The 14,838-nt window shown below is 37.5% G+C and overlaps 1 pseudogene; it reads left to right on the plus strand.

Moving 5' to 3' along the window:
- The first annotated feature begins 9,039 nt into the window (after window positions 1-9,039).
- On the plus strand, window positions 9,040-10,645 carry LOC141566887 (PHD finger protein 6 pseudogene; annotated as a pseudogene).
- The last annotated feature ends 4,193 nt before the right edge of the window (window positions 10,646-14,838 follow it).

The following is a 14,838-nucleotide window of genomic DNA, read 5'->3' on the forward strand; positions in this document are numbered from 1 at the left end:
TGTCTTATTTGATTAAAACTTTTTACTTTTATTTTTTAACTGAGCTTGAGAGCATCATTTATAGGAGCGAATCCGAACTTTTCTTTAAAATCATAATACAGAGCACTTCTTTGTTCCAGAGGCAAATCAGTAGAAACTGATTTCTGCTCTGCACCAGGCTACTCATCTGGGGAGGAGTGCCCTCCAATCCTTGGTTGAAACTCGTTTTCACTGGCCATAAACTGGGGGAAACAATCAGGCAAGTCTGCCAGGCCTGTCCAATTTGTGCCCAAATGAATCCTGAGGGGAGCTGTTAAAGCTCCCACCTCTCCTGAAGCCAATTCAGAGGAAAGGCACTTACCCTGGCGAGGACTGGCAACTAGATTTCACGCATATGCCCCCCCCCCTAGAGGTTTCAGGTTGCTTCTAGTGTTCGTGGACACATTTACTAACTGGGTAGAAGCATTTCCTTGCAGGACTGAGAAAGCCCACGAGGTATCCAAATTTTGCCTGTTAAACGAAATTGTACCTCGCTTTGGTTTACCTGCCTCGTTACAGAGCAATAATGGGTGTGCCTTTATTTCCCAGGTGACCCAAATTGTAGCAAAAGCTCTTAAAATTACTTACTATCTCCACACGTCATGGAGACCCCAAGCCTCAGGGAAGGTGGAGAAAATGAATCATACCCTTAAGTGAGTCCTCTCTAAATTATGAGTTGAGACTCATAATTGAAGATTGGATTAAAAATCTCCCAATCTGGCTTCTTAAAATCAGAATTGCCCCCAGGGAAGCTATTAAGCTTTGTCCATTTGAGCTCTTCTATGGACAGCCTTTTCTAACAACTAATTATCTTGTTGACCCCAAATAGCATCTGGTCACTCCATTTGCTTCAAGACTGAGTGCAATCCAGAAGGCCCTTTCTGAATATGCAATCAAGCATCTCCCTAAACCCACAGATGCTCCTGTTCAGGTTAACTCCCCTGTAAATCCTGGGGATATGGTATATTAAAGAGCTGGAAACCCCAGGGGTCTGACCCCCTAGGCATGAAGTGGAAAGGGCCATACAAGGTCATCTTAACTGCTCCAAATGAAGTTAAACTGTAAGGGTCCCCCAGCTGGACTCATATTTCTAGGATTAAAAATGTTGCTTCTGTTTCAGATAATCCAGTTTATTCCTGTGAGCCCATAGAGGACCTGAAGTTACTCTTTTGCAAGACGCCTGGGAAAGACTCTGGAGAAAGAAGCCTCTCATGCTAATCTTTCTTTCTCCTTATGAGGACTCTACTCTTGATATTTTCTCTCTAGCTTTCTTGGTCCTACTCTGTGGGTCCTGGGAAATTGGGTCACAACTTCCTAGTCAGACTTGGGAACTCTGCGGGGAATGGGGGTGTCCAGGACTGCTGGGTGTGCTATCACCACCCCCAGGGTGGGTCACAGATGCGGCCTAATGCATTCTTTGCAAAGGCTCCATTCCCATGGGCCACCAGCTCCTCAGTAGATGCCACCCCCTTTGTACTAGCCAACCCCCAGGGAAACTACTCTGACTCAACTGTTCCCTGCTTTCTGGCTGGGAAGGATCTCATATCTACCCATCACCACACCACAGTGGTTGTCACCGTGGCGCCTAATGGCCATATTCAAATCCCTGATGTGGGAATATTGACCTCTACCACCAATACTGTGGGTGCCAGCGAGTGTGACTCGTTTCAAAACTGCCGAAATTTCACCTTGGCAACTTGCACGAGCTGCATAGGTGGGACACAAGCCAAGTGCAGTTATGATTACGCACCCCCCAAGAAGGTAATTGTAGGGAACCCATTTAGGGATTATCCTGGCAAGCTCACCTACAGTGTTATATAGCACCTTCCTTGAAACTTCTCCATAACCTCCTCAGGACTAACATTCCAATCAATAGGCTGTTATGCGATTATAATCATCCGTGGGGACAAGCAACCAGGACACTGCTACAAAATAAAACTTCGGGGACCATCTGTGCGCCAAGGAGGTATACATTCCTCTGTAAAGTAAGTCTTCCACTCCACCTTAATGTTTCTGAGGGTCCTGTTAGAAAAAACACCTCTGACTGGAACCCTCCCCCACCTGTGATTTTGTCCACTTGCTGCCTTACACCCTTTAAACACCATGGGTCCTGCACCCTGGGTTACCTAAGCACCCCTTTCACGGTATATAATGCCAGCACCTCCGATCCCACCCCTTCAAATAGACCAAGGAGAGGGCTTTGGGAAAATGTTCTATGGTACTTACGGAAAGGCACTTCAATGCTAGTGCCCTTCGTAGGGTACTTAGAACATGAAAATGTTCTTTCCAACCTAACGGCCCCTATTAAACAGCTGGCAAATGAGACTGCACATTCTCTCCAGGAGATTCAAGAATCTCTGGACTCCCTTGCCAACATGGTTCTGGATAATTGTCTGGCCTTAGATTATCTCCTAGCTTCTAGTGGCGGAATTTGTACCCTGGTCAATACTTCTTGCTGTATGTATATTAATTATTCCAGGGAAATTGAACTTAGCACTGAAAGAATTTTAGAAAAAGCTGGCTGGATGAAGGACATTCAAGAGAAAATCCTTACTCCTCCCGACTCTTCCTCTGGGTGGGGCTCCTGAATATGGTCTCTCTTAACCCCCATCCTAAATCCACTTTTAATAATTGTCTTATTACTCATATTTGGTCCTTGTATTTTCAGACTACTGGTGGGAGTCATTTCTTCTAGGCTTCGAGCTTCAAACTTTCAGCTGCTTCTACAGCCTGCAGACTCTGGGACTCAAGGAGACACACACACCCTCTAGACTCAGCTGCTGCCATCTTCAGATCCTGTGTTTCCCTTCCTGACATGGACCCCCCAAATGAACTAGGGACAGCTCTACAACCCTTGCCAGCTTGAAGAAGCTATAGAAGATGAGACCTTTGTCCCTTTTCCCCAAAAGCCTTTGGAGGGACTTGTCTCAGGGGGGAATCTGACTAGGGAAACGGAGGTCAGAGACCCTAAAAAGTTAACCTTAGCTCGAAGTAGAAGCCAATCCCACCTCTGTTAAGTACCACTAATTAACCTTTCTATAGAATTCAGCTGACACTAACCAAGTTTTCTATAGAGCTGAACTAAAGCTAAGTACTCCTACTTAACTTTCAATAGAACTGAATTAATGTTAAGTACCACCACTTAAGCTTTCTATAATTTGAACTATCACTAATCAAACTTTCTATAACTTTACTGAAGCCTATTCAAACCCAAAACCTCTCTATTGTCTCAAAAGCCCTCAAGACCTAACTCTGATCATATAACTAAGTATTCTGACTGTACCAGGGTGGGCAGAATAGACAGAACTCTCTAATCCCATCTGGGAGTTCCGGTCCACCTGAGATCTCTCCGTGATTTAAAACAAACTTTTTACTTTTAATTGAGTAAATTCTTTTACTTCACCCTCGCCTAGTCTCACATACCATAAAGCCTGGAAATCCCCCAACAGTTTGCTGTTTCCTTCTACAGATGTTCATTCTACAGATGAGAAAACTGAGGCAAACAGATTTAAATGATTTACCCAGGGTCACAAAGATAGTAAGTGTCTGAGGCCAGATTCAAATTTATGAAGATGAGTCTTCCTGACCTTAGTCACAACACTCTTATCTACTATAACACCAAGCTGCCTATATAATGATTTATCCCTTTTTTTAAACAGCCATGCCTATGATTAAAGAGGATACACAATAAGATTGCTCAGTAATTCATTTGTCTCACTGATTCCTTTGTGCCCTTTTCAAGTGCCTACTTCTAAACAAAATAAGAGATCCCAAATGTAAGGAGAAAATCAGTGTTTCTTGTGTGCGTTTTTTTCAAGTTGCTTAAGACCTTTCTGAAATTTTCTGGGTTTGCATGGAATTTTTTTCAAGTATATTTTGTTATTTGGGGTATATAATTATTTTTTTTTATTTCATTCTGCTGGGAATCCTCTTTTGAATTAAGTTTTTGTGTTTCATAACACTTAAATGTTTACTAATGATCTAACTTTATAGGACACTAATTATGGACAATTCAGGTTTAATCAAGCAGATAGCTAGTAGACTAAATACCCATAAATGTCAAATACTGATAAATGTCATCAGCTCAGGTTAAGTAAATGTACTTATAGCTGGCCAAGGCTCAAGTAAATATGGGCCTGCACGTATTATACAGGTCATAGGAGAAACACAGAAATAATGAAAATAAAATGCAAAAAGAATTCATATATTCTTGTAAGTTCTTCACCTTATCTCACTCTATTCCTCACAATTTGACTTCCTGAAACTTAGGCCTTGGGTCTCATATTTTCTACCCTACAGCCTTTTGAGTATAGAGATCACATGACATCCTGAAATGTAGAGCTAGGCACCTGTTGTGCCCTAAGGTCCTCTGAGAACCAAGTCATGTCCTGACACCTGGACCCCATGTCCTAACACCTCCAAGAAGCCTTCCCCTGGACACTTAAATGTTTACTAATGATCTAACTTTATAGGACACTAATTATAGGACAATTATGTATAATTGTCTAAATTTTCATAATTTTGCTGCACATTGAAATTGTGCTCTGATCTTGGACTAATTCTTCAGTTTAATTGTTGTAGTCTTTATTATTGATGTTTGTTATGTTACTATATGCACAATGAGTTTTATTTAAACGAAATGAACAGTATGGATATTAAAACTTAACCTCACATGATAGTCCTGACTAACAGCATTGAAGACAAAGTAATAGAGGAGAACTTAAGTGGGGTATAGATGACATGGGGAGATGTTTATTGCATGTTATAGGGGAGGCAGTGGCCTGTAAATTATTTAAATTAACAATATCCTTAAAGATATAATAGGAAGTTTACATGGGCAACTAGTTAGTAAATCCATCACTGATGAGAAACAGATAAGGATGAGGTAGGACTTTTTTTTCAAATAGAATAATGTAATAAAATTATAATGCAATGCATTGTGAAGAGGGGAGAAATGACAACTGGAAGTAGAGAGGAACGTGGATGCAATGGTTTAATTTTGGCAATCAGTTCTTTGGGGAGAAGAATTGCTGAAGTCAATTTATGAGGAGCTATTCAATTCCTAAAAGTAGGATATGTTAAAGAAATAACAGTGGTAGGTGAACAATATGAAGAAAGAGAGGGGCCAACTTCAATTTGGTGTATTGTCTGAAAGTAAACAGTAATGAGTTAGTTCATAGTATAGAAATGTTTGGAATGTATCAAGTGTTCAAAGAGGACCAGAACCTCTGGGATTAGGGTTTAATGAGCCCTTTTCAGGATTGCTTATCCTTCTTTGGTATTCACCTTTCACCCAACTCTCATTAATGGCTCCAATATACATTGCTCAAGGGCCACACCTTAGTAAAACCATCTTAGTAGATGGCCTAATTCAGCTTGAGGACTACTGAGAAGCCTCAAACCTGTCAGCAAATTAGGGGAATGTCTACCCCATGTATGTGAAAAATTCTCCTGGTAGAATGATCAGATGAGATTCATTTGTTCCAACAATCATGAAGGCAGTTGAAGCAGGTGCTGTGCAGCACCTCAAGCTTGGTGAGAGACTGAATAAGTCAAGGTCATCTATTGTATCCCAGGCTTTTGCCAGTCATCTTAACTTTTCTCTTGACCCTAACTGACTCTGAAAAAGAGATTAAGCTTGATGCCTTTGTGCATCTCTATATAACTTAAATCCAATTCATACATCACCCCATGATGTCATCAGTGTTTTTCAAAAATGAAGGATAAACAGCATTGTAATTGGAACAGGATTTGAATGCTTGTAAAAGTGGGACATCTGATAGACCCATCAGCCTGGAGTCAGGAAGATGGGAGTCCAAATCCAGTTTCAGATGCTAGTTGTCTGTCCTTGAAAAAGTCATCTTATCTCCATCTTGTTTAGGCTCTGCAGTGTAAAATGGGGATCACAATAGCACCTACCTTGCAGAGATATTATGAGGATCAAATGATGCCTAGCACAATGCCTAGCATACAATAAGTACTTAATAAGTGTTTATTCTATTCTTTTTCTCCTTCTTGCAAAGACTAGAGAAGCAATTTGGTACTGCAGAGATTTGGTTCACCATACATAATATATATATATATATATATATATATACATATATATATGAAGAAGAGTGTCCATCTGAGTTTGTGCTATGAATGAAGAGAAAGTCGTCTAAGGAGTGACATTAACAATATTTGGTTGTCCCAATTACAGAGATATTGAACTGAGAGGAAATAAACAGATCCTATTATAAAGTATCTGATTGAACTTTATAAGGTGAAACAATAGATTGGATATAATAGCTGCTAAAATGATATATTCAGCTAAGTAATATCGACTTTTCAGAAGGAAAACATAGCAAAACATTATCTAAACATCTCATGCAAATTGTCTTGAAATCAAGACAAGAAATCATCCCTGATCATCAGAATCCCAATAAGAACTCATGGAAATTCTCATGAGAAATGGAATCATTGGAAAGACTGTTCTTCAAAGGTAGAGAATGTTTCATTATTGTCTTAGTATTGCTAGAACCCAGACCAATGCCTGCCACAAGGTAGTAAATGCTTCTTAATTTATTTAATTAATTAATCCTAATTAATTAAATTTTGCTTTTATTTATATATTATTTATTTATTGTTTTATTAATTTATCAGTCAGCTCTTTTAAATTATAGCTGATATAAAAATACAAACTGCAAAACAGAAGCAAAGAAATAAAGAGTTAACTTCTAACTACAGCTCTGGTCTTTGACAATTGTGTCTGTTGGATGTGCTGAAGAAGTGAATTTTGACTTAGTTTGGAAGCTCTTCTTTCCTTACTCTTGGGAATATTACTGATATCAGTAATAGAGACTGTCACAACCCATGAAAATCCTTAGCCTTACTTTAGTACCACTTTCATGATATCAATTTATTGAATCTTTTGCTCAAGATATTGTGAGGATATGAAATGTTTAAGGCTAGGCCTAATTCAGATCTTTTCACTGGAAATTTATACTCAATGTTAGAATTAAATGAGAATTTAGTAGATCATTCTGGGCATCTGATAGCACAAGGGATAAAGTACTGGGCATGGAGTCAGGAGCCCCCATCTTACTAAGTTCAAATGCAGACATTTACTGACTGTATGATCTGAAGCAAGTGGCTTTATCCTGTTTGTCTCACTTTTTCATCTGTAAAATGAACTAGAAAAGGAAATGACAGTCTCCTTCAGATCTTTGTCAAAATAAAAAAAGTGGGGTCACAAAGAGTTAGACATGACTGAAAAATGACTGAACAGAAGTAAATCAGAGGGGACTTAGCCATAACAGGGGAAAAATATTCAATAAGATTGGCATTTGAGGGCACCTCTGTTTTACTGAGCTGCATGGATCGCCCCCTACCTCAAATTGCCAACAGTAGTCTTTTAATCAAGTATCAGAGTGTTCTTGGAGTTTCATATGGCTATTTTGTACTCAGTGAGCAGAAAATCTATTACAGTAATTACTGCATATAGAACAGTGATCATATTCATGGCCTAGAGCATAATTTTCCTCAGCAAGATCCTAGTCACCATAACAACTATGTATTAATCTCAAAAGTTAAAACTCTCTGGCTCTACTCTTCTCTCAGAAGCCCATATATATCAGAAACTTTCAACATGCCTAGTTTGAAAGGAAGATAAGATTCTTTTTTTTTTTTTTTTTTTTAGGCAATAGATATTTTCATAAGAAAACAGTTGCCCAAATAAGAATATACATGAGGACATTTAAAAAATATGAACTTTAACATAAATGAAATGGTTTGAATGAATGAAAAATAATGAATTATGCAGCCAAAGGGGTCATCTTGAACGACTTTTTGCCTGATAAATGAAACATTTCCATGACACCCCTGGCAATTTTTTTTCTTCCACTTTATTCTTAAATATCTTCAGTAATAGGCAATTCACCACTCCTGTGAAAACAATCTATTTAAAATTTCTTTTTTTTTATTATTATTATTTTTTTTTATTAATTTTTCCAAATTATCCCCTCCCTCCCTCCACTCCCTCCCCCCCCCCATGGCAGGTAATCCCATACATTTTACATGTGTTACAATATAACCTAGATACAATATAGGTGTGTAAATACCTTTTTCTTGTTGCACATTAATTATTAGCTTCCGAAGGTATAAGTAACCTGGGTAGATAGACAGTAGTGCTAACAATTTACATTTGCTTCCCAGTGTTCCTTCTCTGGGTATAGTTATTTCTGTCCATCATTGATCAACTGGAAGTGAGTTGGATCTTCTTTATGTTGAAGATTTCCACTTCAATCAGAATACATCCTCATACAGTATTGTTGTTGAAGTGTATAGTGATCTTCTGGTTCTGCTCATTTCACTCAGCAACAGTTGATTTAAGTCTCTCCAAGCCTCTCTGTATTCCTCCTGCTGGTCATTTCTTACAGAGCAATAATAATCCATAACCTTCATATACCACAATTTACCCAACCATTCTCCAATTGATGGACATCCATTCAACTTCCAGTTTCTAGCTACAACAAAAAGAGTTGCCACAAACATTTTGGCACATACAGGTCCCTTTCCACTCTTTAGTATTTCTTTGGGATATAATCCCAATAACAGCAATGCTGGGTCAAAGGGTATGCACAGTTTGACAAGTTTTTGGGCATAGTTCCAAATTGCTCTCCAGAATGGCTGGATTCTTTCACAACTCCACCAACAATGTATCAGTGTCCCAGCTTTCCCACATCCCCTCCAACATTCATCATTATTTGTTCCTGTCATTTTAGCCAATCTGACAGGTGTATAGTGGTATCTCAGAGTTGTCTTAATTTGCATTTCTCTGATCAGTAGTGATTTGGAACACTTTTTCATATGAGTGGAAATAGTTTCAATTTTATCATCTGATAATTGTCTGTTCATATCCCTTGACCATTTATCAATTGGAGAATGGTTTGGTTTCCTATAAATCAGGGTCAGTTCTCTATATATTTTGGAAATGAGACCTTTGTCAGAACCTTTACTTTAAAAAATATTTTCCCGGAAAGGAAACAACCTCCGGCGGCTTCGGACTGCTCCCTCACCGCCGCCGCCGCAGGAGCCCTGCCGCCCGATCCCGCTCGCACTCGCTTCCGCCCGCTTCGCCGGCCCTGTCTAATTTGAGGGGCCCAGTCGCATTTTTTGAGACTTAAAGTGGCATTCTAAAGGCAATTTAAAAATCATGTCAAGCTCAGTTGGACAGAAAAAAGGGTCTACAAGACAGCGCAAATGTGGCTTTTGTAAATCTAATAGAGACAAAGAATGTGGACAGTTATTGATATCTGAAAACCAGAAGGTGGCAGCACATCACAAATGTATGCTTTTTTCATCTGCATTGGTGACCTCACACTCTGATAATGAAAGTCTTGGTGGATTTTCTATTGAAGATGTTCAAAAGGAAATAAAAAGAGGCACTAAACTGATGTGCTCTTTATGCCATTGTCCAGGAGCAACAATTGGCTGTGATGTGAAAACGTGTCGCAGAACATATCATTACCACTGCGCATTGCATGACAAAGCTCAAATACGAGAGAAACCCTCACAAGGAATTTACATGGTTTATTGCCGAAAACACAAGAAAACTCCACATAACTCTGAAGCCACTGATGTAGAAGAGAGTATCAATGAACATGAATTAGAACCTTCTTCACCCATGGGAAAAAAGAGAAGTCGCAAAGGAAGGCCAAGAAAAATGATTTTAAAGGGGCAATCAGAAGATAATAGATCTACATCTTCTCATGGAACAGATGAAATAGAGAGCAGTTCCTATAGAGAGAGGTCTCCGCACAGAAGCAGTCCCAGTGATACCAGGCCTAAATGTGGATTTTGTCATGTAGGTGAAGAAGAGAATGAAGCAAGAGGAAAGCTTCATATATTTAATGCCAAAAAGGCAGCTGCACATTATAGGTGCATGTTGTTTTCTTCTGGCACAGTTCAACTCACAACAACATCAAGAGCAGAATTTGGTGATTTTGATATTAAAACTGTCCTTCAAGAGATTAAGCGTGGAAAGCGAATGAAGTGTACTCTTTGTAGCCAACCTGGTGCTACTATTGGATGTGAAATAAAAGCTTGTGTCAAGACTTACCATTACCACTGTGGCATGCAAGACAAAGCTAAATATATTGAAAATATGTCACGAGGGATTTACAAACTGTACTGTAAAAACCATAGTGGAAATGATGAGCGAGATGAAGAAGATGAAGAGCGAGAAAGCAAAAGCCGGGGAAAAATAGGAACTGATCCTAGTGGCTTCCCTCAGCAGCAACTCAATGGAAACTAGGTTCAAGGGACAGAGAGTTAGAAAACTGGGAATGAATAAGACATCCATTACTACTATTCTTTTTCACTGTTTTCTAAAATCAGAAAGGGTTAGGAACTTTCTACTGCCTGACGCTATTAGATCCTTCATTGAGCTGCCTGAGAAGTTCATGTGTGTGAGCCTTCAATAAGTGGCAGAGTTTTACTTGTTGATATTATGTAGTTTGTAGTCTGCAGTGTCTGGAAAAAAAAAATAGAAACACTCAATGATATGTACAGTGTCAAAAGTTAAGGCAGACATTGAAATGAACTAAGCTCTATTTCTGGACTGAATAAAATTCTAAGATCTGGAATATGTAAAATGTTTAGTGGATTCAGTACAAAGGAAAAGTTGAAGCCAGTTGTACTTCACATTGCAGATGTGTCCAGAGTGACAGCACAGTTAATTCTTAAGTTTTGTGATTTCTCTACACATGCAAATAATTGAGGCTACAAAGGGAGATAGCCTCCTGTTCTTCCTCTCTTTGCTTGGAAAGCACATGCATAAAAGAATTTTTCTTTACCACAAAGTGTGCTAAATAAAGATTTTTTCAGTTTGTTCCAGTTGAAGTTGTTCCCACTTACCAGCATGGACTCCAAGCAACTGGTGAGCTCCAGTGCTTACGCCAAAGGGCTGTGTGTACTTTCTTTTTCTAACTCCCCTTGCCTCCCTGCCCTTGCCCATACACCTTTCCTCTTTCCAAAATATACCAAGAGCTTTTCGGCAAAAATGGTTGAAATCTTTGTACTAATATATGGAAGCAGCAAATTAAGCCTCCTTGAAATTTAGAGGGTCATTACTCACTGAGGAATTTAGCCACCGTGTCTGAAACCCACACCTCTCAAGTGCCCTGTTGTATGGAAAGCTTCACACATTGGTCCCAAGTATGAAAGTAGGTCTTGTGTGCTATAGGAATAATAAAGACTCTTTTCATAAAGCAGCAGTATTTCTTTTGAGTATGTGACCACTACTTTAGAAACCGTATATAACATTTTTGACTTTTTTGAGTCATTACTTTGATTTTTATGCCCTACTGTTTGTTATCTTGTGTGTGTAGGGCTGGCTCCGTGTGCTCTTGATTGGTGATTCCTTAGGTTGGGGTTAATCAGTGGCTAACTGCTCAGTTCTCTTTAAAAGAGTATTTTTCCACTGGCCCTTCTAGTGAGTGATAAGCATTAGTTTCTTGCATTTACTTCTTGAAGCACATGGGTACATTTCTTTCTAATAAAACCAAAAAAACCTTTGTGGTCTGCCTGATACTACCATAGCACCTCAGTAGCAAGGTAGGAATTCTGATTTTCTACATTTGAAGCAAATCGACAAGCAAGACACATTGACAACTTGACTGTACATTGAGAAGATTATTCTGAAGCTGATATAAACATTTCTTTTTTTTATGTAACAGGTGAAAACTTACACTGTGCTTAAGATTTTGGTTTTTTTTAATTGTTAGTATTTTAAAGCCACATTTGTCAAATATATTTTCACGCATATACTTAAAACAAGGGACCCAATTATGGCTATAGTTGAACTGTTTTTTTCTTTTTTTCTAGAAGGCTAATGTAGCTTTAGTAGGAGCTTGTCCTGTAGGTTATAAATGTTTTCTTTTTGTTCTAATTATGCCATTGATTTTTTTTTGTAAATATGATTTTCAAAATTAAATGACTTGAATTGCAATGACACATCTCTAGATAATTGTTTACCAAGGTTTGTGACTTTTCCCCTGAAAGATCTGTACTTCAGTTTCTTATAACAGCTTGAAAGTGAATTAGTCTAAATCTTGAAATCACTGTGTCTAGATCACTTTTTTATATTGTGTGCCACAGGCATGGCTTACCCACGGAAACAGAACACCTTCATTTCTGGACAACTACTGTATTGCTTTGAATTAAGGAAAGTGCAAGGTGTTTGGGGTAATTATGGCCAGTCTAATATAATTAATGTATAAACAAGGACTTTCAATGCTCTAGGTGTCAATTGCTGGATTTGGTCTTTAGTTAAATTTAAGTGTGTATGGGTTTCTTCAATCCATTCTGTGCCACTAGCAACCAGAATAGCACTTTACCTTTGGTTGACAGAACAAGTGGCTGGCTACCTATTCTTTCACTGTGGTGTGATGATTTGGTAAAATGATTTTTCATTCGTAATGAAAAGTAAACTAAAGTCACATGAAAAATCACTTTGGGTCAGAAACCTATAAGATTCAAATTCTCTTCATATTTTTGTCATATGCTGAGTCAAAGTGCCTTACAATGTAAAAATTGTACAGTACTTATGTTCCCAATATCATCTTCTGGGTAGTAATTACATTGTGGTGTCAATATTTAGAAAAATGTACCTCAGCAGTGTATTTACTATACATCTCCTATGTCCTTAACTGTACTTTTATTAAGCATGAAAATTATTTGATCAGTATACAGCATCGACATAATTTTAAAAGCAAACAATACTGCCATTACTGTCTTTTATGCATATTTTAGCTTGGAATTTTAAGAGTGTCTTTTTTTTTTTTTTTTTTTTTTTTAACAGTGTAATCTTTGCAAGCATATATTGAAGATTATTCTGGAGCATTTATTGCCTTACCAGAAATGTTAGTAAAGAAAGTTCTTTATAGTAGAAAGATAGACTTGAATTTCTGTACTTTTAATAAGATCTGTTTGTTCCTGGAAAAGAAAACAACTTAATGGGTGTGTTTTACTTTCATTTCACAATTTTAAAGACCACAACTGAAAATAATTTATTTCCAAGAGCTCTAATAATTTTAAGATTTCAGTCATTTCTTGCTCAGGATTGCATCCTATTACTAGGCAAGTAATAATATAGATCTTCCATTTAGTCAACCTTTGTATACTTAAATAGATGCACATAAAATAATCATCAGCGAAATGTCAATTTTATCTCAAAACAAACTAGAGAGGATCTTCGCATGGTGCTTTTTGAAAAGCGCTGAAGTTTGTTTCTACCACAGCCTGTAGCTTTTGCTCTCACATACATCTACACTAAATACTAAGATAAGGAATGTGTTATGGGGTTTCAAACAAACAAAAACATTCCTCTCAACTATGTTATGTATATTTTGTTCTTGTTCTGTTGGCTTTTGTTTCCAAAATTGTAGTTTGCAGTATTAGTTTCTTTTCACTGGTATTCTTGCATATATTCAATAAATGAGTTAAAACTTTAAAAAAAAAAATATATATATATATATATATATTTTTTTTTTTTTCCCAATTTGTTACTTCCCTTCTAATCTTATTTGCATTAGTATTGTTTGTACAGAAACTTTTTAGTTTGTTGTAATCAAACTTTTCTATTTTGTGATCAATAATGATCTCTAATTCTCCTCTGGTCATAAAATCCTTCCTCCTCCACAGGTCTGAGAGGTAGACTATTCTTTGTTCCTCTAATCTATTTATGATCTCATTCTTTATGCCTAAATCATGGACCCATTTTGATCTTATCTTGGTATATGGTGTTAAGTGTGGGTCCATAACTAATTTCTGCCCTACTAATTTCCAGTTTTCCCAACAGTTTCTTCCGAATAATGAATTTTTGTCCCTAATGTTGGTATCTTCGGGTTTGTCAAAGATTAGATTGCTATAGATGTACCCTTTTTTGTCCTTTGTATCTAATCTGTTCCACTGATCTACCGTTCTATTTCTTAGCCAGTACCAAATGGTTTTGGTGACTGCTGCTGTATAATATAGCTTTAGATCAGGTACACTTAGACCACCTTCCTCTGACTTTTTTTTTCATTAGTTCCCTTGCAATTCTCGACCTTTTATTCTTCCATATGAATTTTGTTGTTATTTTTTCTAGGTCATTAAAATAGTTTCTTGGGAGTCTGATTGGCATAGCACTAAATAAATAGATTAGTTTGGGGAGTATTGTCATCTTTATTATATTCGCTCGGCCTATCCAAGAGCACTGAATGTTTTTCCAATTATTTAAATCTGACTTTATTTTTGTGGCAAGTGTTTTGTAATTTTTCTCATATAATTCCTGACTATTCTTTGGTAGATGGATTCCCAAATACTTTATACTCTCAACATTTGTTTGGAATGAAATTTCTCTTTGTATCTCTTGCTGTTGCATTTTGTTGATGATATATAAGAATGTTGAGGATTTATATGGATTTATTTTGTATCCTGCCACTTTACTAAAATTCTGAATTATTTCTAATAGCTTTTTAGCAGAGTCTTTGAGGTTCTCTAAGTATACCATCATGTCATCTGCAAAGAGTGATAGTTTGATTTCCTCATTTCCTACTCTAATTCCTTGAATCTCTTTCTCGGCTCTTATTGCCGAGGCTAGCGTTTCTAGTACTATATTGAATAGTAATGGTGATAGTGGGCAACCTTGTTTCACTCCTGATCTTACTGGGAAAGGTTGCAGTTTATTTCTATTGCATATTATACTTACTAAAGGTCTTAAATATATGCTCCTGATTATTCTAAGGAATAATCCATTTATTCCTATACTCTCAAGAGTTTTTAGTAGGAATGGATGTT

This window comes from Sminthopsis crassicaudata, chromosome 4 (genome assembly GCF_048593235.1).
Source record: "Sminthopsis crassicaudata isolate SCR6 chromosome 4, ASM4859323v1, whole genome shotgun sequence".
NCBI classification, from domain to species: domain Eukaryota; kingdom Metazoa; phylum Chordata; class Mammalia; order Dasyuromorphia; family Dasyuridae; genus Sminthopsis; species Sminthopsis crassicaudata.